Source organism: Tiliqua scincoides, chromosome 3 (genome assembly GCF_035046505.1).
Source record: "Tiliqua scincoides isolate rTilSci1 chromosome 3, rTilSci1.hap2, whole genome shotgun sequence".
Taxonomy (NCBI): Eukaryota; Metazoa; Chordata; class Lepidosauria; order Squamata; family Scincidae; genus Tiliqua; species Tiliqua scincoides.
The window spans coordinates 142,182,048-142,209,914 of record NC_089823.1 but is presented as its reverse complement, the minus strand read 5'-3'; the positions used below and the strand labels follow the sequence as shown (position 1 = coordinate 142,209,914).

At 44.4% G+C, this 27,867-nt stretch overlaps 1 protein-coding gene across 4 annotated transcripts in view; it reads right to left on the bottom strand.

The window, feature by feature from the left end:
* NRG3 (neuregulin 3) overlaps window positions 1-27,867 on the bottom strand; it is a 700,766-nt gene that overhangs the window by 92,045 nt on the left and 580,854 nt on the right. The gene's annotated exons all lie outside the window — the stretch shown is intronic.

The window sequence follows — 27,867 nt, the reverse complement described above, 5'->3', positions numbered from 1 at the left end:
TGGGGGAGTAAGAAACTGCCAGGTTCCCCACCCTGGACCCACTGAGCGATGCCTCAGCTCTGATCCTGACCCACAGGGCTTTGCTTGCCCTGTTTGCTCCTTAGCCCCACCGAAGGGTCCTTCCACAAACTCCATGAGGCTATGTGCTGGAAGCTTTTAATGACTGTCTAAACCTTGAAAAGACCCTCTTTGTTCATTCACATAGCTCTGGCATATTCATTAACAGTAAAGAGGAATGGTTTTCCACATCGGTACTTCGTTCCCACACCAATTTGCCTGCTGGCAAGCCCTGCACATTTGCCATAAAGCCCCTGTGCATTGTGGAACATTCAGAGAAGCGTTCTAGGTGTGCGGGAAAGAAAAGCAGAGCCGTGCAAGGCCGACTTCAACCCACGCTTCTAAGAGCCTGGTAAGAGTACAACTTTACATACTGCTAACAACTGAAAAAGTTCAAAGTGGTATTTATCTGAAAATTCGACATGTAACTCCCCCCTCCCCCCAGTTTTCAGCATATTTGCATCTCTCACAGAACTGCATCTGAATATAGAATTTGACAGATAGTGAATTGAATTCCCCCCCTGGACTTGTAATACCTCATGTAAAAGAGGGGGAGGGAATCGCCACGGAAAGTCTTGAAAAGCTCAAGATCCATCATAATGAACAAAACCCCATTTCCATTTGGTTTCAAGACTCCCCTTTGAATAGCTGAACAAATTATTATACTGCCGACTTGAAAATGGCTGATAGCAGATGGAAATGTGCAATTGCTCATTTTTCTTCCCTGCTCAGGATTTTGGATGCAAAGTGAACTCATTGGTTGGAAATGTTTTTTTTGTTTTTTTTTGTGGAAGGTACATTTCCTGAAGTTCATGACAGCAGATTTAGAGTCCAATCTACATTCCATTGGAGACAATGGCAAAACTCCCATTGATTTTAATAGATCTGGATTGCACCCACAGAGAAGGAAATGAAACTACCATATGATGGAAAACATCACATGGCCCTCAGCAAGAGAAACTACTTTCACAACAACTGTGCCACTCAGGAATTAAATGAAAACTAAAACTATCTACTAAACTAGTAAAACTAAAACAAGTGAAGAAGTTAAAGAATCAGATGAAGTTCTTATGTTGCCTTAAAAAAATAAGGTTATTACAGACCATAGGAAATTTCCAAAACATTTTCCAAAGAACATAAAATATGAATTCAATATCAATAGTGACAAACTTTTCCAATTATTTCTACTAATATGAATATCCTGATTTTTAAAAGTGGCATTGCATGTTTGAGATACTTATCTATAAAAGGATCTTCCAAATTGTTGTTGCACATACTTGCAAATTCCAGTGTAATTGCACAAGACACAGGAACCTGGCTTACAGCACAATCCTATACATTTCAACTCTCAAGTGAGACTCATTGATTTCAAAGGGACTTACTCTCAGGTAAGTACATATAAGCTTGCAGTCTTAATATGTGCATCGTTTCACATTCAAAAGCAACTAGAAGATCTAATTGTTCAGTACTGGCATAGCTAGGGAAGTCGGTGGGGGCAAATGCCGCAGGATGCCACACCTGCAGAGGGAAGTACTGCCTTCCTCACCCCCAGCTGCCTTCCTCTCCCCACTCTTCCTCCCTCTGGTCCTCCAAAGGCTTCCTGAGACCTCTAGAGGGCCTTTAAAGCTCACTTCTGGTTTTCAGGTGAAAACCAGAAGTGATGTTTGCCTTCTGGAGATTTCAGAAGGCCTCCAGAGGGCTGGAGGAGGCCACACATGGTCTCATCCATCCCTCAGAAGGCCCCCTGATGGGGGGTGTGACAGTTAACTCATGGGGGATGGCATTCTACGGTCCTGGCCCCAGGCAGCACAGGGACCAGGATTGCCAGTGTTGTTCAGCCTTCTCTATTTGAAGTATATGAAACAACAGCCTTCTTCAGTATATGAAACAGCCTTATACTGAACCAGACTATTGGTCCAGCTAAGACAGTATTGCTCACACTGATTGGCAGAGGCCCTCCAAGGTTTAAAACTGGAATTGATGGAAGGTGGCAGGCAGGATGACCAGGATGACATAGCATTTGAGTAAAAGCAAAAGCCACACTGCAAAAGTATAGAAAAACATAGAATAGAAGAGGCTGTTTGACTTCATTTAAAGGAAAAATTGTATTCTCACAGAGCTGCTTAGGCGTAAACACCTTGGGAAGCAAATAGATAAAATTGCTAGGTAACGAGCAGATAGGCCCCAACTTGGCAGTCTTAGCAAGGACAGTCTGCCTGTGTTTGTTTATAGTTTTAAATTGTTATTCTTCCATGCTTTCAAAGGAAAAGGAAAACATATAGGTAAAATAGTCTTTGCCCTAAAGTGTAACCAACATATATGGGGACATATATGGGGACATAGTAGTCATTAGAAGTAAGTCTTAAGCAACCTTTGCTGCTTGATTTTAGAAAAGTCTTAAGAACAGACAAAAGCTTTAACATTGCAGGAAGGCTTCACAGGTGTTCTATGCTGACATTAGCATAAGAGAAAGGTATGCAGAGAAAGATAAAGGTACCAGTCGAAGTGCATTGTGTCATCTCTCTAATGAGGATGGTACGGAGACCTGTCAAGGAAGTCCCTAATTGGATTGATGGATGCGAGTAAGGGTCAGTACTGGGTCAGTACTGGATAAAATGATATTATAGCATCCCCTGCCGGTTCTTGAAAACTTCGTAATTCAATATATTTAATTGTTTAATTTCAACTTTTTTGGAAACCTGTAACTTGAAACTCACCTATGAGGTGTCTCTAAGGTTATCTCTAGCCTATTAAGAGTTAGCCCCATCTATGATGTCAAATCTTCAGTGAATGAGAAGTCTAGAATTGAGGTCAAAGGGCTGTGAGAGGTACAAAGGTTAAGGACCAGCATTCAGATGGGGCTCCATGCTTTGTGACATGAGTCCCGTGAGCCAATTGTATACAATTCAAATAAAAGTCTGTGAACCTTCATCCTTGGGTATGACCTTTGAGTTGTTCTGAGTTGCTTTCTTCAGCCTTGCAACAGAATCTTTCTTCAGTCCTATCTGGAGATGCCAGTGATTGAACCTAGGACCTTCTGCATACAAAGCACATGCTACATCCTCCCTCCCACTCAATTTGGAAATGAGTATTTTTGCTGCTTTTGGGGGGGGGGGGCTACTATTTTTAATTTTATTATAAATACATATATGTATATATCTTTTCCTTGTAAAAACAAATCACAAAAGCTGTCCTGGAAATGCAAGGCTGGGCAATCATTGATCTGGCATTTTCACATCCTTTCCAGTTCATCATCATCATCATCATAGAGCAGCTAACTGTGCAAGACCAGCAGTTCTCAAAGTGTGCTCTTAGGAGCTCTGGGACTCAATGAGCACACCATAAGTGGCCATCATTTGCTAGGCACGGCATCATTCCAAGCATACAGGGACACCCTGCAGCTCCCCAAGATTCCACACATGCACTGGCAGGGCTCCAGGACTCTGTTTATGAGCATAAAGGGCTCCAGAGACCAAAACATTTGAGTAACACTGTGCTAGACTAATGTGAATTTTTTTTCCTTTTTATGCAATTAGAGTTAGGCACACTCCCCTTGGATGTCCTTGGAATTCATTCCTCCCTCCCTCCCCCCCCCAGCTTTCTAGGAGGATACAAAAAAAGAGAGAGTGGGTAAATAGCACCCTCCATACAGTGGCGTAGCTGGAGGGGGGTCACCACTTTAAGTTTTGCAGGCGCCTGGACCGTGCCATGCAAGCTGCACCTCCTGCTTCCATTTTCCTCTTGCTGACCCAGACGACTCCAAAGCGCAGGGGGGCACTTGTAAGGCATGGTTAGGTGCTTGCAAAACTTAGCACTGTGACCCCCCCTTCAACTATGCTGCTGCCTCCATCTCCTGCCACTTTCCCCAACCCCTTCCCAAGAAGATGTCTTACCTTTGAGAAAGGGTACAGCAGTGGAAACTTCAATTCCATTATCTCCAGCAGGAAGCAATGCTCTGAAACATGCTTAGAAGCATGTCTGGGAGCTTTATTTCCACTTCAATATGAGCACTGCAAAGTTCAAGCCCCTCCCCACCACTGGGTTACCCCCTTTCTTTTCTCTGCAGGGGAAGATGGGTTTTTGCTTACGAAGTGGGCAGACTGGCAGAGAAATGTTTTGCTAGTGGTGGAGACAAATCCCATTACAAGTTGGACCCAAATTTGGAAGTCTTTGGGTCCAGTTTGTAATGGTGTGGGGCTTTCCAAATTGGGGGAATTCATATTCCAAGGTCCCCCAATTCTGAATTTATTCCATCACTATATGAAATAGTCTTAAAACACAACATCAATATCATCACAATGTTGCCACTTTTTTGTGGGTGGATCCACAATAATTGCTTATATACTAGTTGTGTTATTTGGGACACTTGAAAGTTTGCAGCTTTTGTCCTGGACATGAAATCCATGGAGATTTGTAACATTCCTAAACATGACCTTAAGATACTAGAATTTCTGATTCTGCTGAAGTATGAAACTAAAGACTGAAGAAAGAATAAGTGCAAAAAATAGCAGAAACCCCAGAATGTATTATTAGACAGAGCAGCAGGTTCATAGCTTAACACCAAAGAAATAAAAGTCATGCATAGTAAATGCACTATGTTAAAATATTCACTCATACATAATGCAAGAAATATAACATATATGATTTTGGGTAAAATAAAACATGAAAAAGGCAGCACCTGAAGGAAATTTTATTTTTTTTCCAGATGAAGAAAAAGTTGAAAACAAGAGCTTTATATAGTGAAAGAGAAATGCAATCCTTGCCCATTGAAATCATTGGGGATTTCACTGTTCACTTCAGTGGGATAAGGACTCCAGCAGTCCATTCCTGTGATAAAAAGCAATTCCCCTAGGAAAAGCAACAGCAGGGGGATCATTCCTTGAACCCAAATCCACAGGCAGAAACATTGCCATCACATCTAAGTCATCAACACAAGCAGCATCCCTCCCTTAGAACACTAAACACAAAAAAGACAGGCAAAATCAGAGGAGGAAGAGGAAATGAAGAGATTGAAGAGGAGAGATTGAGCCAGCAATAAAGATGACAAAGGGATAAAGGACTTGATGGATGATGTGTGCTGATGGAGCCATAAAGAATGAAGTGCAGGGCGCTGGGATTCTGTTCTGGGAAGGCAGTTCCAAACCAGATGATTAACATGCTGTTAGTCGAAGTATATTTAATATTAAAAAGAATTCCATTATGAGTTCACAAGGCATGTCTGGGAGAGAAAGGTACATGCCTGATCTTGTCTGATCTCGGAAGCTAAGCAGGGTCAGGCCTGGTTAGTACTTGGATGGGAGACCGCCTGAGAATACCGGGTGCTGTAGGCTTATACCATAGTCTTTTGAGACTGAAGGTTGCCAACCACCACCAAATTTTCTACAGAGTTGAGCTTTGGGGCCCAATCCTATTGGTGGCTACTGCTCATGGAACTAGCATTCTATCAGCAGAAGGTCTTATCTGTTGGTGCTGCAGATGCAGCAATGATCTGCGCAACAGGGACACCAGTGCAAATGATTGGCAACTGCACGCACACCACCGGAGAACCCAGCCAACACTGGAGGCAGTATGTTGGCAGTAGAGGTTGGCAGTGCCCAGGAAGGGGGAGTATTGGAGAGTTTGATGGAGGAATAGAGGGTGTGGAAGGGAATGAGGAGTGAATCTGGCAGCAGTTGTGCATGCCGAATCTTATCCCCCATTTTTTTGGCTCGCCCCAACCCCTGGCTTGGACTTACACCTGAAAGATAGCTGGTGAAGGTCCAAGTAGACCCATAGGCCATGGGGGGCCTGCACAGAGGTAAGAGAACAATATTTTCCCTTGTCTTTCTCAGGCTTCATGATGCCCACACCAGAGCATGCAGCACCCTCCCGGATGAGCATGTGAGCTATAGCGTGGCAGGAGGTAGGGTTGGGCTGTCAATGTGAATGTACCCCTGGTCTACACATGCAGGAAAACTATGGCACAGTTCATTCTGCCTCCTTGGTGTGTTATAACACACCGAGGAGGCAGAATGGACTGTGCCACTGTAGACTTCAGGTAGGAAAAACCATTTCTGAAATGTCTCATAAAAACCCTCTGCAAGAAGTACACTAACACATCAGAGGAAAAGGTTCTAGCTTTACTCTCTCCCTGCTGTGCTAATTTTCTACTTAAAGGACAGCATTTGTTTTTTTTTTTTTTTGTTAACAGAGGCAAGAATTCAAATAATGTGATTCCCCACCTGCAGTCTGAAATGATACAGTCAACTCTATCATCTCAGGAGTCAACGATCTCATTTCCACCTCACTCCACTCCACGTGCACACGCCCAACCAAAACAATTCAGTAGCTCACCCAAGAAAGAAGAGATGGCCTCCGTTGTATGAGAGAGCACTGCTTGCTGAGCATCAATGGTGTGTCTATGGGGCCAGCTGTGGGCCACTTCAGAAAAAAACGTGTATTTTCCCAGGCATTTCCCACAGCAGCAAAACAGTGAAAGGCGTTTAACTTTTGGCCTATGGACATATGTGGGGGAGCTATCCACCCACCCATTTTTCCCAGATGACTGAGAGCTTATGATAGTGGGGCCTATTCACAGGGGCAATTACTCATGATCACCCCATCCTCCTTTAATTGAATATGCAGGGACAGAAAGGGGGTACATGGCTCATTTACTATGCCCTGTCACATGACTAACCTACATGCAAAATGAAATGGCAGAGTATTATTCTTAAGGAGTTGTTTGCCAGTTATCAAGGCTTTTCACTCAGTCTGCAAGGTGCTTTATAATGAAGGTCCATGTGAGATTGAGTGAATATCCACAAGAGCTCACTTAAGCTACATCACTGGCAAAGTATGTGGGCTGCAGCAAATTAACGTTCACAGAATATGTGAGCTTCCTGTATCAACAGCTATTAGTAAGCATCAACACCAAATATTATGGGTACATTAATAATATGAAGTGGCTTAAACACCATCTCAGAACAATTACCAACAATAACTTGAAATTGTCAGGCTGAGGATGTGACATGTAGGAGGTACTGTTAACTAGCGAGCTCTGTCTTTCCCCATGTTTTAAAATAAGCTTCAGTGCAAAAGAAGCTGCTTCTGATCTCAATCTCTCTCACACACTCACTGGTTTCCTGGGTTTTCTCCACTCCTCTCAGATCCCTATTCTCTCTTGCTCAATCCAATGAGAAAGTGGGCACAGAATTGTATCGAAACGAGAACAAGGTAAAAGGAATTCCTCAGAAGCCAGGGTTCTCAGACTTGGGGAGGAGGGGAGATGAAGGATCCTGCAGCAGACAAAGCAAGAGGCATGGTCCTTCCATCAGCAGAGGTTTAGCACTACAGCCAGCAAAATCAATATGCTACTCATGGATAGAGAAACAGGAAACATCCAGGAGATTCTGGCCACAACAGCTTCCCTACAGTTTCAACCCCTAGTTGGTTTATTTAAAAAGGGGGAGAAGGAGGGCAGAAAAAAGCAGTGATGGAGCAGGGGAGAGCAGAATGAGGAGGCAATGGGGTGCGAGATTGGTGGGTTGGCTCTGGGAAGAGGATGGGTTTGTTGGTAGCGGCAGCCGGCAAGTTCTAACCTGCTTCTTGGACCCAATCCCATGGGCTGGGTCCATGCAGACCTGCACCAGCTATTGCTGAAGAAACCTGGAAGTGGATCACAATTGCTACTTTCACTTTTTACAAGTTGTGGGGAGCCCTGCAGAGCGTTCCGCAGGGCTCCCCACACCCCCTGGACCCAGGCAGGAGGTAAGATATGTTAGGAAAAAAAAACCCTGCCCCCCAGTGGTGCAATTCTGGGGATCACGTTGCTGCCTTTTCCCCTCCCCCACACAAAGACTTTTCTGAAGAGGTTTACTCCTGAGATTTATGAACCCCTGGATTGGACTGCTAGTTTAGGGATTCAAGTTCAGAAGGTATGAAAAATGGTGTTTAAAAGTATCTACATAGTTTTAGAAATCTACATTCTGCCATGCTCTAGTGAAACAGAACCCAAGATGAGGTTCTACACATAGGAGGTTGGTTGAATTTCATTGGCACCAATCAATGGGTGCAGGACAATACCCACCCCACAAGTACCCATGAGCATGCTTCATTTTCTCCAGCACGGGTCCCATTCATTCCCTTGGCAAGTATAGAGCTCTGTGTACAGAAAAATGGATCGGCTTATTTTTTTGCTGATATTTTATCATCCTGAAAAGTTTTTTTAAAATTTTTCTCCCTATTGTATAGGCATGTTGTAATCACTGTGCTTTTGTGGGAGCAGTATTTGGTCAGTTACTGAGAGCCAGCACAGTATAGTGGATGTAGAAGGGGGACTTGGATGGCGGAGTCCTGGGTTTGCTGCCTGTTTAGCTATTAAATTCATTAGGTGACCTTGAACAAATCACTCTCAACCTAAATCAACCTTACAGAGCTGTTGTGGGGGGGGGGGATGGAATATCCCTTTATGTGCATACTCCTCCGAGGCTGAGTAGGATGCAAATGTGATAAATAAATAATGGACATTACTTTAATGGAATATCTAAGCTCTGATAGTATGTAGCAAACCCCTTCATACTAAAGTATGCTTAAAAACCATCTTTCCTGAATGAAACTAATGGATAAGTAAAAGCCAACGCAGAAACCAAGTTGCCATTGTTAGAACTTCATTAATATCCCATGGAACAGCATCTTATAGTAAGTAAAATGTTCTTTTGTTTCTCTAAAGCTGATTAACTGACTTAACATTGGTGTATTCATTTTCAAAGCATTCATATTTTATGAACTGGGCAATTTAACTCACATTGCAGCTCCAGTTCTTCAACAGTTGTATCATTTGCACTGACAAGAGGAGCCATTCTAGCTGCAAATGAGCACAACTTTGGAACGCCCCTCTCCACATTACAGAGAGTCGCAGCTGATTTGTTCCTTAGGAATGACTCCTAGTTACTGCACTTCGTGGCTAATATCCATCATCTCCATAACAACACTGGTCCAACCAATGGATTAGATTTGTGGAATAAGGAGAAGCAAAGATGTGGGAGCAGAGAACACAGGCTGGATAAAGAAGGAAAGAAGACACTTAAAAATGGCAATGCTAATGAGGGAGGACATGACAGCCTAATTCACGGTTGCATACATCACAGTCATGCTCCAAAGAGCTCAGGATCGCATATATGAGATTCTCTAATTTTATTCTCACAACGATGGCATCACTGCTCCTCAGCCAGGATGGTGTAGTGGTTTGGGAACTGGAGAGACATGGAAGATCCAGGACCAAATCCCCACTCATCCATGAAGCTTCCTGAGTGACCTTGGGCCAGTCACTTTCTTTCAGCCTCACCTGCTGTTACCCTGCAGATGCCTGATCTTGCCTGACCTCTGAAGCTAAGCAGGATCAGGCCTGGTTAGTACCTGGATGGGAGACCACCTGGGAATACCGGGTGTTGTAGGCTTCTACCATAGTCTTTCAAGACTGAAGGTTGCCAACCACCTATCTCACAGGGTTGTAGTGAGGACAAAAGGGGGGGAGAAACTGTGTATACTACCTTGAGCTCTTCGGGAGGAAGGGCAGTATAAAAAATGGAAAATAAATCTTGTGTAGGTTAGACGGAGACGACTTGTTTAAAGCTGTTCAGTGGGCAGCTCATGACTGAGTGGAGAGTCTGAGTTTTTTCAGCAGACTACAATTATGGTGCCCGAGCAGTCTATCCATCATAAAATCAAGACAACTTGCCAAGTAATGAAATTAGGCATGGAGAATCTACATTGTGTGTGTGGGGGGGGGGGGGGAGGGTTTGGACAGGACACGTATAATCTGACCAAATTCAGAAAAAAAAAAAATCAACTTTAAATGGCTGAGGCTGCAGTCCTAACCGCACGTTCCTGAGAGTAAGCCCTATTGAACATAATAGGACTTCTGAGTAGACCTGATTAGGATTGTGCCTGAATCATAGCAGACTTAAAACCTTGCTTTGACTCACTCTGTTTGCAATTGTTTTCCACCCTTCTCAACCCTCCCCTCTGTGCCTGATGTTCAGTCTCCACCTGCCATGTTGCCTCACCTATTTGCTATAGTAGTGTTATAGTGTTGTGGTGTCTCTTAAATTACAGTGTACTTTGGTGCATGTCTGTGTATTTTGCAGTGTGCATACAGCGTGTTATAGCTCCCATTTGTGTGTGTGGCATGCTGCTGAGTGTTCATGGTGTGTGATAGCACAACATGTTGTGGGACCACTCACATGAGGCGCCTTTCAGTGCCTGTTTGTCAGTGATGTGTTGCAGTAAGTATGTGGTGTGCGCATGGCATGCTGCAACAAGCCTTCAAGAGCAGCATTTGGCAGCCTGCGTGTGGTGTGCAGAGCTGTTTGGTATAACATGTTGCAAGAATGCATACAGTGTTGTGGTACCCATCTGAGTGAAGTGTGTTGCAGTATCCATTTGTGTGCAGGATACTGCAACATACCCTAGGAATACAGCGTGCAAGTGTTGCGGTTTGCATAAAGTGTCTTGCAGCACCACATGTGTGGTTGCGTAGAGAAAAAAGTTGTGAGGCTCTGGAACTGAGCCTCATGCGTCGTGCTCACAACTGTTTCTCTATGCTTATATGACATGTACTGCTGACATGACATGGGTGGCCATCGTAAGTTACAATTTCCATGGTTTTCAATGCATGAGTGAATTTATAAACTCTTTAAGCCTTCTCTTCAGCCAAAGGTTTTTTAAATCCTAGAATAACAAGCCTGTAAGCATTACAACAAGAAAATGCATGTCGGGTACATTAATGCTCAAAAACATTAAAACAAATGCTAAATATTATCAATCTCTGCCGGTTCGAATGTGTGGCTCCTGCTGCACAGATACTGACATCTACAGAACCACGTGATTTAGATGCTTGCTGACAGTCCAAGGTCAAATTACAGTCAGAACTGACAGCATGCAACAGTGTTTAGATGACAACAGCAGACCTCAGCCTCAGTGCATTAGGGCCTAACTAGACATATTATTTCACCATTAGTGCTGCTGACAGGCTTTTCTCCCCCCCCCCCCCAAAAAAAAAAAGCAGACATGAGGGGAAGTTAGCAGTAAGTAACCTGTGATGCCACCCACATCATGTCACTCCCTTCCCCTGAAATTACAGCTGGCACCTTCTTTTTTGTTTCCACCACTAGCTGAAGGCTGGGATTTTTTGTCAGGCCTTTGCATGGTTTGTTTTCTTTATTTTTTTTTAGAAGTTTTATTTTTAATTCATTCTCTTTCAGTTTTGTTGCTTAGCTGTACTTCTATTATTATTTTTTTTAGTTTTTTTATTGGACTTGCTGTTAAAAATCAGAGTCCTTACTGAGCAAGGCAGGATATACACAGACATACACTTAAAATAAGAAAATACAGTTGCTGCATTTTTTAAATCACACTAGGAAGAGTGGTTCAGATGAAATCTTCCCAAAAAGCAACAGTGAAAGGAGAAGAAAGCAAGATGGGCACACTCATGGTGAATCCACAGCCCTGACCTCGAAGGAGCAGGCCCACTTGGTAAATATTGTCTAAACTGGGCACTTGTGAGAATGTACATGTTTTACCTTCTAACACCAACCCTCCTTGAAAGTGATATAGAGAGTATGTTAATTACTTATGGACAAGCTATCAGTCTGCTTTGGTCTCACTGTCTAAAATGGCTCCGACCGTGAGGAGGGCAGCTTCCACAGCATACACCATAAAAACAAGGCAGTTTATCCAGTTCACAGGGTATTTGACATGGAAAACCTAAATTGTCAGTGGTATAATCTGACCCGATTATGGAAATGATCTCAGTTTGCATGTGTGGGGTTACCAGCTCTGACTGAAGCTGTTCCTGGAGATTTTTTGTCCAACAGGATGCGTTGTTGGACATTTCTGGAGGTCCCATTAAAATCTACATGATTGCTTTCAGTAGTCTCTTGGAGATTGGTGCCAATTCCTGGAGACTTCAGGTCAATTTGGAGGATTGGCACCCTGCCTGTCCTACTAGTTTGCATGTGGCATGTTGTAGCACCTTTCCACATGCTATGTGACACATGATTGCATGTGACAGCAGACCAAAGAAAAGTGTGGGTGCTCAAGTGTGGAGGCAAATTATTACCAAGTCCACTGTACCATATTCCGGAATGTGTTCATTATTTACACAGCCCAGAAGTTAACCAGGGCACCTTCGCCATCGATTCCCATGCTGGTTAGTGTGTATGAATTTGTCAGCACCCTAACTCTTAAACTGAAGGGTTTTTGATCCTACCACATGCATGCATCATGCACAAACAAGCTTCATTTGGGCTTGCAAAATGTAGCGCATATGGCTTTAGAAGTTTTGCTGATCTCAGCATTGGTAAAAGCAACCTCTCTGGCTTGCTGTCACTGTCAAGGATAGAATTCAAGGTCGCAGAGGAAATTTAGCTAAGCACATCATGTACTTCTAGAGCTAAATTCCCAATATTGTTGTGGCCATCCATGTTCACCTGCAATCATCAGCACACCTGGAAACAGGAAAGATTGGTTCACAGAAGTCAAAGAAGGTGAAGGGGGAAAACAAATTGCTTCCAGATGGAATAGGTATGCATTTATTTTATTTTATTTCAGGAGGGGCATACAAATTTACCAGCACTGCATTCAGAGGTTTAAAAAAAAAAAAAAAAGCTAGGGTGAGATAATGACCTTCTCTTTGGGCTGGCAGAAAGTTCAGGAAACTCTGCATGATGCCACTCGCCATTTCTGACTGCATCTCTGTTGCACGCAGTGGCAGTGCGGCTTTCACACTGCCACAATGGGGCATATGTTCAGTGTGTTTAGAAAGCTGACTTTTCTAGAAGGCAAATGTAACTGAAGGCCCATTCGTATCAGGGATATGTGGCAGTGGATCTGCTGCCTTAGGCCCCATTGTGGTAGTGTGAAAGCCTATCCTCCATATTCCAGCCAGCCCTGGATGTAGGCCAGCCACACAGTTCCCATGGGTCCAAGGAGTTCCATAGGCAGCCAGAAAGTAAGGAAGTAAGTAGGAGGTTACTAGGAGGTAATTAAGTTGCTTTTTTACATACCTCTCATTGGACTTCTGGTCACCCCCCCCCCAACCATGGCTTGCAGTGCACACTCTATTGGTGCAGCTGCATACTATAGTTTGACCAGGGCTGATGTGGTATTGCCCCACAGCTACTTCCCATGAGGCAGCATAAAGCATCTGCTTCAGGAAGAGGGCTGGAGGAGTGTCTTGTGTGCACTCTACCCCTGCCCACTGCTTACCTTAATCCTGCTGGGGCTCATCCTCTCTATCCACTTGTGCTATGCCTGGCTGACAGAGAGAAAGTACATCCAGCACAAGCTGCAGCTCACTTTCAAATGAACTGGAGGCAGATGCAGGACTGCTTGCTTTCCCAGCCAAGAGAAAGGGCAGAGATCAAGTACCCCCGTCACAATAACAGCACTACCACCAGCCTGAGCTGAGCACTGGCCCTCTTTGTTAGGTTGCAATCCTATGCATGCTTTCCTGGGAGTCTGCCCCATTGAACTCAACGGGACTTACTTCTGAGCAGAATGCATAGAATTGGGCTGTTAGTCAGGCACAGCTTGGCCAACAGCAAGCAAGGGTGTGAACTGGCAGCAGCACCTGTCTTCTCCTCCAGGCTTGCTCTCTTTCTTGACTAGGTCCTGAGAATGCAGTCACGAGACAGAAAACACTCACACCCAGCACCACCCACAGTTTTTTTCCCTACTCTTCCTGCTTCTCCAGGAAGCGTATGGATGGGAGGTTCTGAGGCACAGTGCTAGAGAGCATCTCCAGGAAGACACTTTAGGCCAGGGGACATCCACTAAAATTGAGTGTTGGGAGAGTTAGGACAGACAAAAGAAAATATTTCTTTACTCAGCGTGTGGTTGGTCTGTGGAACTCCTTGCCACAGGATGTGGTGATGGCGTCTGGCCTAGATGCCTTTAAAAGGGGATTGGACAAGTTTCTGGAGGAAAAATCCATTATGGGTTACAAGACATGATGTGTATGTGCAGCCTCCTGATTTTAGAAATGAGCTATGTCAGATGCAAGGGAGGGCACCAGGATGCAGGTCTCTTATTATCTGGTGTGCTCCTTGGGGCATTTGGTGGGCCACTGTGAGATACAGGAAGCTGGACTAGATGGGCCTATGGCCTGATCCAGCAGGGCTGTTCTTATGTTCTTAAGTTCTTAGGCCACCACCCCTTCTCCTCCATACATTTCCTTTCCTGCCCACTTTCTGATTTTCATTTTCAACATCTGACTGGCTCAAACTTCTTGTTTATGTATATTTCCCCATCTGCTTTTCTTCCTAATCCTTTTCCTTCTCTAGAAGTTGGTGCTCCTGAAGGTTATTCCCTGAGCTGCCTGGAGAGTGAGACTGCTACACCTGTCTTCCACTTCCAACTCCTTGTGCCAAATGCTTTCTGGCTGCCTCTTGCCAGTCCCCCTCTCTTCCTTCTTCTCTTAGATGTGATGATACTGCTGATAGAAAGATTTTGGAATTCTTTTTTGATACACTGCTAAAACAGTCAAAGATCTTTAGAAAGGTTTGGAAGCTTTATTCTTTGAATTACAATTCAAATTACAAGGCAATTGCAGATCTCTCAGGATACAAAACTTCACTCTGTCTGCCACACAGTCTTGTCTTCCAAAGAACCACACCCCAAAATCAAGAGTTTTTATAGGCCCGTGTCAACAAGTGGCCCAGGTGACACTATAAGTCACTTACACCTCCTTATTGGGCCTATTATGACAGCTTTTGGCTCTTGGTCCTGGACTTCCCATCTTAGGAGGTCACTCTGCCCTGGCCATTTCCTTATCTGACACATCCCTGGAATGTCCCTGGCCCATAGCCAACTGATACCTTGGTCATAAACATGTTTTTCACTCATTCTGCTGAGCAAGCAGGCTGAAGCTGAAGCCCTGGTTGCAGCCATGACCCAAGGCCTTTTCTGTAGGTTTGCATAGTTTCTGTTCATTCCTGGCTCTTTTGATGGGCCTAACTCACTTCCATTACATGAATATAAAACTGTGAATGTAAGTGGAAACAGTTGAAAACCACTAATTTATCCATTACTGCTCAGTCTAGGGACTCTAACAGCCCCTCCTGTGACTCTGATCGGGAAAGAGAGGAGAGGACCCTTCAAGCTGAAGAAGGCAGGAATCAGGACAGAGTCTGAGAGGGGCCCATAGAATAGGGGCTGAGGGCTGGGGAGGCCTAGTGAGGAGTTGGGAGTGAAAGATCTTTAAATAGCTAATTGGAAACAAATATAGGTCTGGGACCCTTGTTACAAAAGCTGTGCTTTTAAAAGTCCAGTAAAGAAGGGCCTAATATTCCACTGGGCCTCGGCAAACCTGGTGTTGAAATGGCAGTCACAAATGAGATGTTGCAAGCTAGTTCAAACACCTTTACCCAAAAGCTACTAATTCTGTACTCACATTCAAATTTACTTGCTCCCAATCCCACCAACTTCCATTGGATTGCTCCCTCTCCTGGTCCCGTCCCCCCCACAAATGCTCCAAGTTAAGCCATATTGGCCCAACACTGCATATACGCCACAGGGACCAAATGTGTACACCTGTGGACTAGGCAAAAATGGGTTAAAGCTGCACTGGATCTGGGGTGCCAAAAAATCCCTGCTTCTGTCCATGGCTACTGCTCTCCATGTTGCGATCTCTTTCCTTCCTCCTTATCTGCCCCCACCCTGGGAGTTAAGCTAAAAAAGTTGAAGCTGCCCTTTAGGGTGCCATGCCAGTACCTACTATTCTGTTTGCCTGCAAGCAGGCCAGATTGTCTTTCAGACTGTGCCCATGTCTGGTAAGCTCTGCAAGTTGTCACTTTGTTACATCTGGGGTGCCGCTATTTCTGAGCCCACCTCCATTATCTCCACATCTTGGTGCCAAGGTCACCCTGGGGAACTCTGTATAAGCTGAAGTGCCTACCAGTCAACCTCCTTGTCACCTTTCCTGCTGCTTTTCTGTCCACCAGCTTCTGTTGATTTCAATGGAAGAGACTCTGGTAGCCACCTTGCCTGCATACAGCTGCTAACACAAGAGATTGTGCTAGCATGCTCCCATGTGTGTGTTTGAGAGACAGAGAGACTGTGCTCCTACATGTCTGTTCCTTGTTTCAATAGAAGAGAGATGAGACATTGTGACCTCAGTCTGATGCTGCCCAACTGAAGAGAACCTGGCCATTGTGACTTCATGCTCATTCTGCTCTCCTGAAGGAGAGAGACTGGCCATTATGACCTCACGGCAATGCTGCCTGGCTGAAGGAGGGAGACTGGCCATTGTGACCTCAGGCTAATTCCACTTGCCAGGAGACTCACTGTCCACTGAAGGAGAGAGACGCTGGACCTTGCAACTACTTTTCCTGAGAAAGGTGCTGTTTAAAGATGGGGTTTCCTAACAGCATAATCCTATGCATGTCTTCTCAGAAGTAAGCACCACTGAATGTAACAGGACCTACTTCAGGTAGATGTGTATAGGATTGCAGCCCAACGTTCTTTCTTACTCCCCCATCTTCTCCAATTCAAGTTTCACCCTCTTCAGGCAATGAGGACCCTGTTTCTGCCGCTACTCCTTTTTGGTACACAAAATGACTGCCCTCTAAATTCTGTTCTCATCCAGTGATAGCAGACCTCTAATACCTTGTCTGCCTGCCAATATTTTATCTAATTAATGGGAGCTGCTGATGATTTAGCAGCCACCACTTGAGGAGGGAGGAAGCACCAAAAAGACACCTTGAGAAGAGTTACTATTCTTACAGAGAACAGAGGAAGACTAAATTAAAAATGAAGACTAGAATTTTAAAAACTCTAAAAACAAAATAAAATAAAAATTTGTCTCCTGCATCAGCCTAGCCTGAATCATGAAGCTCCCCCTCCCTTAGGTTCTCTACAGGTTTTTCAGCCCAGCCATTCTGACGCGCAGGCTGACATTTGTCACGCAAGCTAGGCTCAGAGTTGTTTATTGGTGACAGCCTGAGCTCAGTTCCCCAAGCAGTTAGGATGTTCTGAGTGACCACAGCCGGTCAGCCAGTTGGTATCAAATGCTGCATTGCTCAAAGGGCAGCAAAACAGAGGGAGCCAGTCTCCTGACATTTTCATCCATGTACCAATAGCACAACACGCACAACCAGCCCAGGGACACAAATCTCATCCTCATTGGGACCAATTTTGAAAATACAGTCCTTTAAGAATGTTATATGCCTTTAAGAATGTGCAGGAGGATTCTATGAATTATTCCTGAATGGCACTAATAAGATTCAAACAAGCCTTACTGAAGATGGGGTAAGCTCTATCTAAATAATCTTGACATAGTAAAATTGCCAGATGCCAGTTTATTCAGTGATGCTACCTGCTAAACCACTATCTCCACGCTCCTGCAATATTTACGTTTGGAGTCACACCTGGGTTGGTTTTATGCTTTTACTCCATAAAATTGTTTATGGTTATGGTTTATGCGGTTGACATTGGGTTGGACACAGACTTAGGAGGATGATTCTTCTGAATAATAAGTACAGTTAGATTATCAGCAAGATATTCTTGGTTCATACATGAGGACTTAACAGCTGAATTCTACCCTATGTGGCTCAGAAAGGAATGGATGGGAGTACAGGTAAAGTCAAGTAGTCAAGGTGAGTGGTTAAGATTTCCCAATGTCTGTCTGGGGGAAGAAAATTTCAAATTCTATTATGAAGTGCTTCTTCTCCATCCCTTGATCCATGTTATTGTACAGTCCTCATTTGCAAGAGATGGTATCACAATGGCATCGCTAAGGGGTGCCATGGGTGCGGGCTGCACCGAGTGACACGTATGGGGGGATGACACAAATGGGGGGGTCATGCGCTAAAATTGCGGTTGGTAGGAATAATACCATCATGTTATACGCCATTCAATGCTTAATTTACAACTGAATGCAATGAAACAAACCAGAGTGAAATATCTCCATTCTATCAAAAGTTATGACCAAAAAACCAGAAAACAAAAATGCAACTCTCTTATGTAACAAAAAATGTACATTTCCCTAATTCAAAACGGACCAATGACACAGATTGTTTAAAGAGCTAATGAGATGTTATTATGGCACAGCATGGAACCAATAAGGTGTTAGTAAGGTGGTACCCCGGGGGGGGGGGGATGACAGCACTAGTGACCAAAATCGCTAAAATTGCAGTTTGTAGGAATACCACCATCATGTTATATACCATTTGATGTGTAATTTCCAGCTGAATGCAATGAAAAAAACCACTTTGAAATGTCTCTATTCTATTAAGAGGTATGGCCAAAATACCAGTGGAGGCAGAGCAATGGTACCTCACCATGCCCACCACCCAGGTTGTTGCCCTACCCACAGCATGGGATGAGGTCCATCATGGGAGTGATGTGCTGGTCTCCTGCATCGGGTGATGCAAACCCTAGTGATGCCATTGTGGTACCTATTTAGTAGGAGGCCTTTTAAAATTTAAAACGTGCTGTTCTTTGGGTTTCTTCTCTCTCCCAAGTCCCTCAGGAGGTAAATCTCTGAAAGGGAATAGTTACGTTTTGATTGAAGTGCACAGGCATAGAAACACATGCGCAAGAATGTTGATGGCCCAATCTTAATTGGCCTTTAGAACAGTGGATCTTGTGATTGCCACTGGAGGTGCCACAGCTGCACTGTATATGTCATGCCTGTATATGTCAAGCTGCAGTTGTGTGCATCGGTACCTGCACTACAAATGGCCAGAGGCTCCGTGCACCCAATAGGCACGGACCCAGCCTGTGTTGGAGCAGGTAAAGTACCAGTGGGAGGTGGGTTGTGGAGGGAGGGGAAGTCTGGGAGTGCGAAAGGGCAGGGGGTGGGAGGGAGTGAATCTTGGCTGCAAGCAACATACACTGGGATCCTATCCCTGTTTTCCTGGCCTGACACAGCCATTGCCTCTCTTTAGACATACACCAGCAAAATAGTTGGCGTAGGTCTGAGGAGACCCATTGATGTCCAGACAGAGAGGTGACGAAAATATATTTTTTTACTTCCCTTTCCCAGGCTATCTGGTTGCCGTACCCACCACCACCACATCATGCAGTGCACACTCCAGATGCACGGCTGGATTGTATAACATGGTGGGGGATAGAACTGGGCTCTAAGGCAGTGTTTCTCAAACTGTGGGTCAGGACCCATTAGGTGGGTTGCGAGCCAATTTCCCCATTCATTTCAATACTTTATTTTTAATATATTAGACTTCACGCTACCATGGGATGTAACTGCATTTGGGGAAATGCTAAAGATCTACTTTTAACAGGTTACCATGTATATGCTTTTAACAATGACAGTAAATGGGGCTTACTCCTGGGTAAGTGTGGATAGAATTGAAGTTTAGGATTGTTAAAACTCTTCCTGTCACTTCTGGATGACATCACTTCTGGTGGGATCCTGACAGATTCTCATTCTGAAAAGTAGGTCCCGGTGCTAAAGGTTTGAGTACCACTGCTCTAAGGCAGGGGTGCCCAAACTCCCGACTCAGGGAGCCCCCAGTCTCCAATGAGCCTCTGGCCCTCCAGAGATTTGTTGGAGCCCACAGCGGCCTAACGCAACTGCTCTCAGCATGAGGGCAACTGTTTGACCTCTCGTGTGAGGGCTCCCTCCACTACCTGCTGTTTCACATCTGTGATGCAGTAGCGGCAGCAAAGGAAAGGCCAGCCTTGCTTTGTGCAAGGCCTTTTATAGACCTTGAGCTATTGCAAGACCTTCATTCATTCATATAAGTTCCATCTCCAATATATTCATTTATGTAAACTTATGTAAATTTATTCAAATTTTAAATGTAAATTAATTCTTTTTTCCTCCGGCCCCCGACACAGTGTCAGAGAGACGATGTGACCCTCCTGCCAAAAACTTTGGACACACCTGCTCTAAGGCATTAAACTGAGTGCGCTTCAGCCATTGCACATGCTGCTGTTAGAGAGATTTGTCTCGAACTGTGACATACAACAATGTATCACGTACAATTCTTTTTTGTAGCAATCCTGTTTTAACAAAAACACCATCTTTGCTTCTATCTCATTTGCCCAGACCTAGGCTGCAGCTAACTCACTTCTTTCTTGGCGGTTGAAACATAAACGCCAAACTGTTCCTCCTCCACCCCACCATAACTGCCTATGTGTGACGGTCAACGTTGCTGGATGTATTTGAGTTGCAGCTATTCTGTAATAAGTCCAACTAGATGTATTATAAGATTAAACATTCTATTGAACACTTTTAAATATTAATAAAGGAAACTCTTATGGTCCATTTGGTTTACTAATATTCCTGCTTCAGTGCAGGGCAGCCTATTTCAGATTAAATGAATGCAGTAGGCTACAGGTGGAGAAGAGCCATCAGCAATGGGAGGAGCGCTCAGGCCATGATCTTGAAGCTAAAATTCTAAACATCCTTACTAAGGAATAAGCTCCCTTGAACATAGTGAGACCTACTACTGGGTAAACTTGCACAGGATTGCACCATTAGTGTTATTGCGCAACCTATGAGGTGTCCTTATTTTCATCTGTGTAATGTTCAGTATTTATTCATTTATTTATTGCCTTTCCACCAAGTATGACAAAAAGACATTATGAAAAGACGAACAATTGGGATATCTTGGGACATGGTTTGGAAAATGCTAATTCAATGCATTAGAGAGTTTCAGGCGTGCAAATTTTTAAAAAGCATCCTGAGATGGTGTCCTGTGACCATTGCCATGGGCTAAGCACATGTCTGTTTGCAAGCAGTCCAGACTTGTAGTGTTTCCCTTGCACTCAATAAAGTCCCACTTGTGAAACACTCAAATATTTCCACGGAAAACAAACTCATCACAAAAGTCAGTGTCCAAACCCTGCCGAATCAGCTGATTTCCCACACAGCATTTAACCGCTGTTTGCTCGGATTTTTATAAGGTTCCTTCACAGGAGTGTGTCAAAACAATGCTTTATTTCACGTCACTGTGAGCCGAGATGTAAACAAAACGAGCTGATGGTGGGAGAACTTCTGCAGCAACGATACAGGTAAATGACACGTTTGCTTGTAATTCTTTCCTGGAGAATTTTGGCTGACTCTGGTGCCTTGCACTTTTCAAGCACTTTCAAAGGGGATTAGGCAAACTGCCTAACAGAAATGACAGGTTTGTGTTTTCTAACCCGGGGAGGCATTTGCTGGAGGTTTCGAAAGAAAGATGCTACGTTAGCTGATAGGTACTCGCTGACCCATAATGTCCTGACCTACAAAACACAACACTCCCACTGGCTGGTGGGTCTCATGCAGGTTAAGTGTCTAAGCCAAGCGGACACAAGTCTTATAGCTTTTAACACCCCTGCCTAAGATATGGGTCGCTGATGCAGGCACATGGCAGCTGCTGACTTTATTGCAGCTCAATTTCCCTTAATATGATGCCAGTGGGGCAGCTCTATCCCCCCTTTCAGGTGAGAATCAATTGCAATCCCATTCTAAATATTTATGTTATTATTAATTGTTGCATTTCTATCCTGCCTTTCCTCCAAGGAGATTAGGACCGCACATATTATTCTTCCTCCTCTCTTAGTCTTTACAACAATCATGTGAACTGGGATAGGCTGGGAGACAGTGACTGGGGCAAAAGATCATCTAGGGAGCTTCAAGCTGAAGAATCAAACCCAGGTGCTACTCTGACCACTACATCTGACTTGCTCTCACACTGGCTTTATGGAATATTTTAAAACTGGTCTGCAATAGTTGGCTTGCTGACAAACACATAACTACCTTGATGGATCACATCCCATCCAGCATTCTGTTTCCATGGCCAGTCAGATTCTTTTAGAGAACTCATAGGTGGAGTATAAAGCAACAGAACTCTCTTGTTCTTATGTCCCCAGAAATGGGAATTCTGTATCTGAACACAGAGGTTCTATTTAGCAGTCATGGATAATCATTTTTCATATACCTCTTATCTGCAAACGTATCTAGTCCTTTTACAAAACCCATCTAAGCTAGTGCTTTTTGCCACTTGCAACAGTGAATTTCATGGGTGAAAAATTCTTTCTTTTGTCTGTCCTGAAGCTTTAGCCAATCAGTTTTATTGGGTGACCCTGAGGTCCTGTGATATGAGAGTGGGAGAAATTTTTATCTCTCTCCATTCTCTCGGTGACATTCAGATCATTATAAACCTCTGTCATGTCCCTGCTTAGTCGTCTTCCCCCCCCCCCCCAAGTAATAAAACTCCCAAACACTTTAGCCTTTCCCTCTTTGGGAAGGTACTCCAACCTTTTGATCATTCTGGATGTCCTTTGCTGTATCTCTTCTGTATCCTTTCTTTCCATATCTATATCAGAACGCACTATAGCATACACTGCTGCCTGTTTTGGCAAGCCTGCATGCCACAGTGTGTGGGGACGACGACAACAGGATTGGGCTGACAAAGTACTGTATAAATATTAATACTGATTTATTAATTTGCTATTTCCTATCCTTAATACTTAATTAATATTAATATTTAATACTGTATTAAGTATTAATACAATACATGTAACCTTTTACACACTTTGGTGGATGACTTTTTTATAGAATTTTGTGTTGCTCTAGGACAGGGGTGCCCAAACCCCGGCCCTGGGACCACTTGTGGCCCTTGAGGCCTCTCAATGCAGCCCTCAGAGAGCCCCCAGTCTCCAATGAGCCTCTGGCCCTCCAGAGATTTGTTGGAGCCCACACTGGCCCGACGCAACTGCTCTCAGCATAAGAGCAACTGTTTGACGTCTTGTATGAGCTGTGGGATGAAGGCTACCTCCACTGCTTGCTGTTTTACATCTGTGATGCAGCAGTGGCAGTGAAGGAAAGGCCAGCCTTGCTTTGTGCAAGGCCTTTTATAGACCTTGAGCTATTGCAAGACCTTCATTCATTCATATAAGTTCATCTTTAATATATTCATTTATGTAAATTTATTCAAATTTTAAATGTAAATTAATTCTTTTTCCCCCGGCCCCCAACGCAGTGTCAGAGAGATGATGTGGCCCTCCTGCAAAAAACTTTGGACACCCCTGCTCTAGGAGGTCCATTTTTTCTGTCCCTCTTTGTGTTCATCATTTGATCTGTTGGATAGCTTCATTTTATTATCTTCCTCCTTAGCAAATGAGATGAGATGAGATGTATTTCTGGTGATTGCTTGGATCTCTGCTCTCCTCTGCTGTAATCACAAATCCTTTATGTTCAGAGTGCTTAGATTGGCCACGAAGGGAGTAGATAACTTCTTGATCATTCACTTTCACAGAAGCACTACAACTGTAATGGCCCAATCCTATCCACTCAAAATATTGGGGTACCATCAGGTACACTGGTGCAAAGACGGCCTGCCATCGAGACAGTTCTTCAAGTTGTGCTGCTCCTAGCACAGCAGCTGGAAGGCTGTGCACCACTGGCAATATAATGCAGACTGGCCACTGGTAGGAGCTCCAGACGGATCTCTCCAGGCTGACAGAATGGGCAACAAAATGGCAGATGCACTTCAATGTCAGTAAGTGTAAGGTCATGCACATTGGGGCAAAAAATCAAAACTTCACATATAGGCTGATGGGTTCTGAGCTGTCTGTGACAGATAAGGAGAGAGATCTTGGGGTGGTGGTGGACAGGTCGATGAAAGTGTTGACCCAATGTGCGGTGGAGGTGAAGAAGGCCAATTCTATGCTTGGGATCATTAGGAAAGGTATTGAGAACAAAACGGCTAATATTATAATGCCATTGTACAAATCGATGGTAAGGCCACACCTGGAGTATTGTGTCCAGTTCTGGTCGCCGCATCTCAAAAAAGACATAGTGGAAATGGGAAAGGTGCAAGAGAGTGCCTAAGATGATTGCTGGGCTGGGGCACCTTCCTTATGAGGAAAGGCTACGGCGTTTGGGCCTCTTCAGCCTAGAAAAGAGACGCCTGAGGGGGGACATGATTGAGACATACAAAATTATGCAGGGGATGGACAGAGTGGATAGGGAGATGCTCTTTACACTCTCACACAACACCAGAACCAGGGGACATCCACTAAAATTGAGTGTTGGGACAGTTAGAACAGACAAGAGAAAATATTTCTTTACTCAGCATGTGGTTGGTCTGTGGAACTCCTTGCCACAGGATGTGGTGACGGCATCTAGCCTGGACGCCTTTAAAAGGGGATTGGACAAGTTTCTAGAGGAAAAATCCATTACGGGGTACAAGCCATGAGGTGTATGCGCAACCTCCTGATTTTAGAAATGGGCTATGTCAGAAAGCCAGATGCAAGGGAGGGCACCAGGATGAGGTCTCTTGTTATCTGGTGTGCTCCCTGGGGCATTTGGTGGGCCGCTGTGAGATACAGGAAGCTGGACTAGATGGGCCTATGGCCTGATCCAGTGGGGCTGTTCTTATGTTCTTAACCCCGCCAGTAGAAAGGCAGGAAAGGGACAGGGATTGGGATGGGACAGGATGAGGAGGAGCCAGATGCTGCCAGATTCTGAAGCTCTGTCCCAGCCAGACATCCCCAGCAGGCTCCTCAGAGCTGGTATAGCTCTGAGTAGTCCCATCTAGGACCATGCAGCAGTTGACACTGAGGTATTTCCTCTTCTCATTCTTCTTGCCCAGCCTCTCCACAGCCCTGCATCCAAAGCACTGTCCCCAGATCAGATTGGGTCATATGTGACTGATCCCTGGTCCTTGAGTCAGCTCTATGATCTCTAGAGCTTCTAATCTTTATCACCTCTTTTTTCCCCCTCTAATAGGGAATAGTATTTGTTTCTGACTGGCTTCACATATTCATGTATGTGTGTTTTAATTTTTACATCTTGGACTTTCCCAGACTTGAAATCTGACTCTTTGCATAATTCTTTCACCATGTTGTTTACTTTGATGACAGCCTGCATCATGTTCAGATCACTGGCTATTTCATAACTTAAGAGGGAACCTCAATTTCCTTCAGCTACCCAAAAACCTGTGTGAACTTCATGTTAACCACAGTATGGAATTTGCCTTTAATTTTTACTTTCTCCTTGGACTAATACGCTGGACCCTTCTTATCTGCAGGATTTGGCTATCCGTGGATGCTGTGCCCACAGCTGGAGGGCCTCAAAGGACCTCCCAAACACAACAGGAAGTGCCTTCTGGTTGCATCCAGGAGGCCTTCTGAGATGTGGGAAAGCCACACACAGCCCCCAGGTATGTTCGAGCAGTGCTGCAACCCTGGGCCACCCTGGCCCCCTGTGGATTTGTTATCCGTCCATTATTCATGGAATTCAATATCTGCGGGGGTGGGAAGGTATCCTGGAACAGATCCCCTGAGGATACCTCGGACGCACTCTATGCTGTTGTGTGTCCAAGTGCTGGATATTGCTCTAGGCCCTCATATGCTGTTTTAGCTAGAGTTTTAATAGTTTTAGAGCACAATCCTAACCAACTTTCAAGCACTGAGGTAAGGGCAATACGACTCTGAGGTAAGGGAACAAATATTGCCTTACCTTGAGCAGGCATCCGTAACTGCCCCCCAACTGCAGGATGCAGCACATGCCACACTGGCACAGCTATGCCAGTGCCGAAAAGTTGGTTAGGATTGCGGCCTCAGTTATAGTTTTTATAGTTACAGTGCTATTTTGTAGGTGTACCCACACATGATTATACTTCAGTGCCTCCCATGTATACAGCTGTCTGCACCTCTTTGAGCATTTTTCCTTTTTGCTTTTATTCCAAAATTGTAATCCTCTTCATTGCCCAGCTCTTGGTTTATTTGATTTACTTGGGGCTTTGGCTTGTTTGTTCCACTTGCAGCTTTTGCTTCATTCCACATGCTTTAGCAAAATGATTCTCCCTGCCCTATTTTTTGCTGACTTTTTCTTTTACAGGACAAGTGTGTTTTAGAGACACTTGTGTGTCTCTAAAGACTTTAGAGAGTGTGTTTTAGCCATCACAGAAGAAGCAGGAACATCCTTTCCTAACTGTTTCAGCTTTGGTCACATCCCAGGTACTTGAGTTACTTGTTTTGGGCTGTAACCTATGAACTAAGCCCCTTTCAACACAGTGAGATGTACTAGCCTGCAACTTATCAATCTTGTTTCCTACAGACTTTTCAGTGGTAGCCATTTGCATTCAATTGCTACCATGGAGCATGCAAGATCTAGTACTTCTGTTTGGGTACAATCCTAAGCATGTCTACTCAGAAGTAAGCCCTGTTGTGTTTGATGGGGCTTACTCTCAGCAAAGTGTGATAGGATTGTAGCCTTACAACACAATCCTAAGCATGTTTACTCAGAAGTAAGTCTCATTGTGTTCAATGAGGCTTACTCCCTAGTAAGTGTGATTAAGATTGCAGCCACAGTCTGGTATCACTGTTACAAAGCCTGTGCTTTCCCAGCTGGGCCAAACAGTAATGCTGCATGATGATGCTTTGCTTGTTGCTAAGTGGCTAAAGCCTCTCATGATATTCATTTGTTGTCTCTGTAGCTTGCCCGTTTGCTTGCTTACATAGTTCAAATACAGTCTTTGTATTAGGGTTACACAGCCCAATTGCCACCCACCTTGCTGGAATTCGCTTTCTGGCAGCACAACCTGCTTTAAGGCAGTATGAAATGCCAGCTGCTGTTGTATGCTGCTCAGCCACTGTTGCAAACAATGAGCCAACCTGGGAAAGAAGGTGAAGGAGGCATGCTGTGGGTGGGGGAGGGAGCAGAGGAAGTAACTGGGCAGATTAGGGGGAGGGCAGGAGATGGAGAGCAGGCCAGAAGCAGTGAATCTCAGCAGCAAACATGGATGCCAGATCTCATCCCCCTCCCCCCAAAAAAATTTGGCCCAAGTTGCCTCCTTCCTCTTCTTTGACTTACAACAGCTCTATAGCTGGCATAGGTCTGAGAAAACCCATAGATCACCAGAGGGCCTACCCAAAGGTAAGGGAACAAAAGTTCCCTTACATCAAGGAGATCATCTGATAGTCGTCATCCCCAACCATAGTATGCACCGCGCACCTCCATGGCATGGCTGCATTGCATTACCTGATGGAGAACAGGATTGGGGCAACAATGTAAGAGGCATCTTGGGCTGTTTTCTCTAGCATAATGCAGGAATTGGAGAGTCTAGCGTTATAAGTAAAACCAAAAGTCAAAAGCCAAAGGTCAAAAAACATACTTGGAATACCACTGTCCATTTTTTCCCCCATGTGCCAACAATACTGAGTCCATTTCAAATCATAAGAACAACCGCAAACCTTGAGCAACCATTTTAGATCTCATTTCTTCTGCTGAACAAATCAAGGGAGGCTTTTCTTCCATCAGTTTGTTTGTTGGTTAGATTTGCAAGCATGTTGGAGGGATTTCTATATCTTTTTACTTGTGATGTGTAAAACTCCTTGCCCCTAGCTGACATCAAAAACCATTTGGGTTTTTCATGTTTTTCCTTGGAATGCTAGGAAAAACTTGAAGAGGTTTTTTTTGACCGTTGAAAAGGAAGTCTCAAAAACTCAAATTGCTATTGCACACACTCCTATTCTGCTACTCTCTACCCTGACCCTCTTCTCCAGCCGTAAATCCTGATCTCTGTGAGGGGGAAATGAATAGCCAGCAGCAGGGAAGGCTCCGAGACAGGGACCAATCTGGGAGTCCTGCCCACTATTGGTTATCCCCTTCTGCACTGCAGAGGTGTTGGGAGAGCTGCTGACAAAGCTGAGAAATGGGTGGTAGTAGTGGAGTGTATTGTGAACCCCACTTTGAGTCAGTCCCAGACCTAATGGCGCATGCCTTTCCAAGTGGGAGGGTTTGTACTTCAAGCCCCACCCAAACAAATATCAGCCCCAACATCATCTGCTGTTCCTTGTGAATAAGGACTG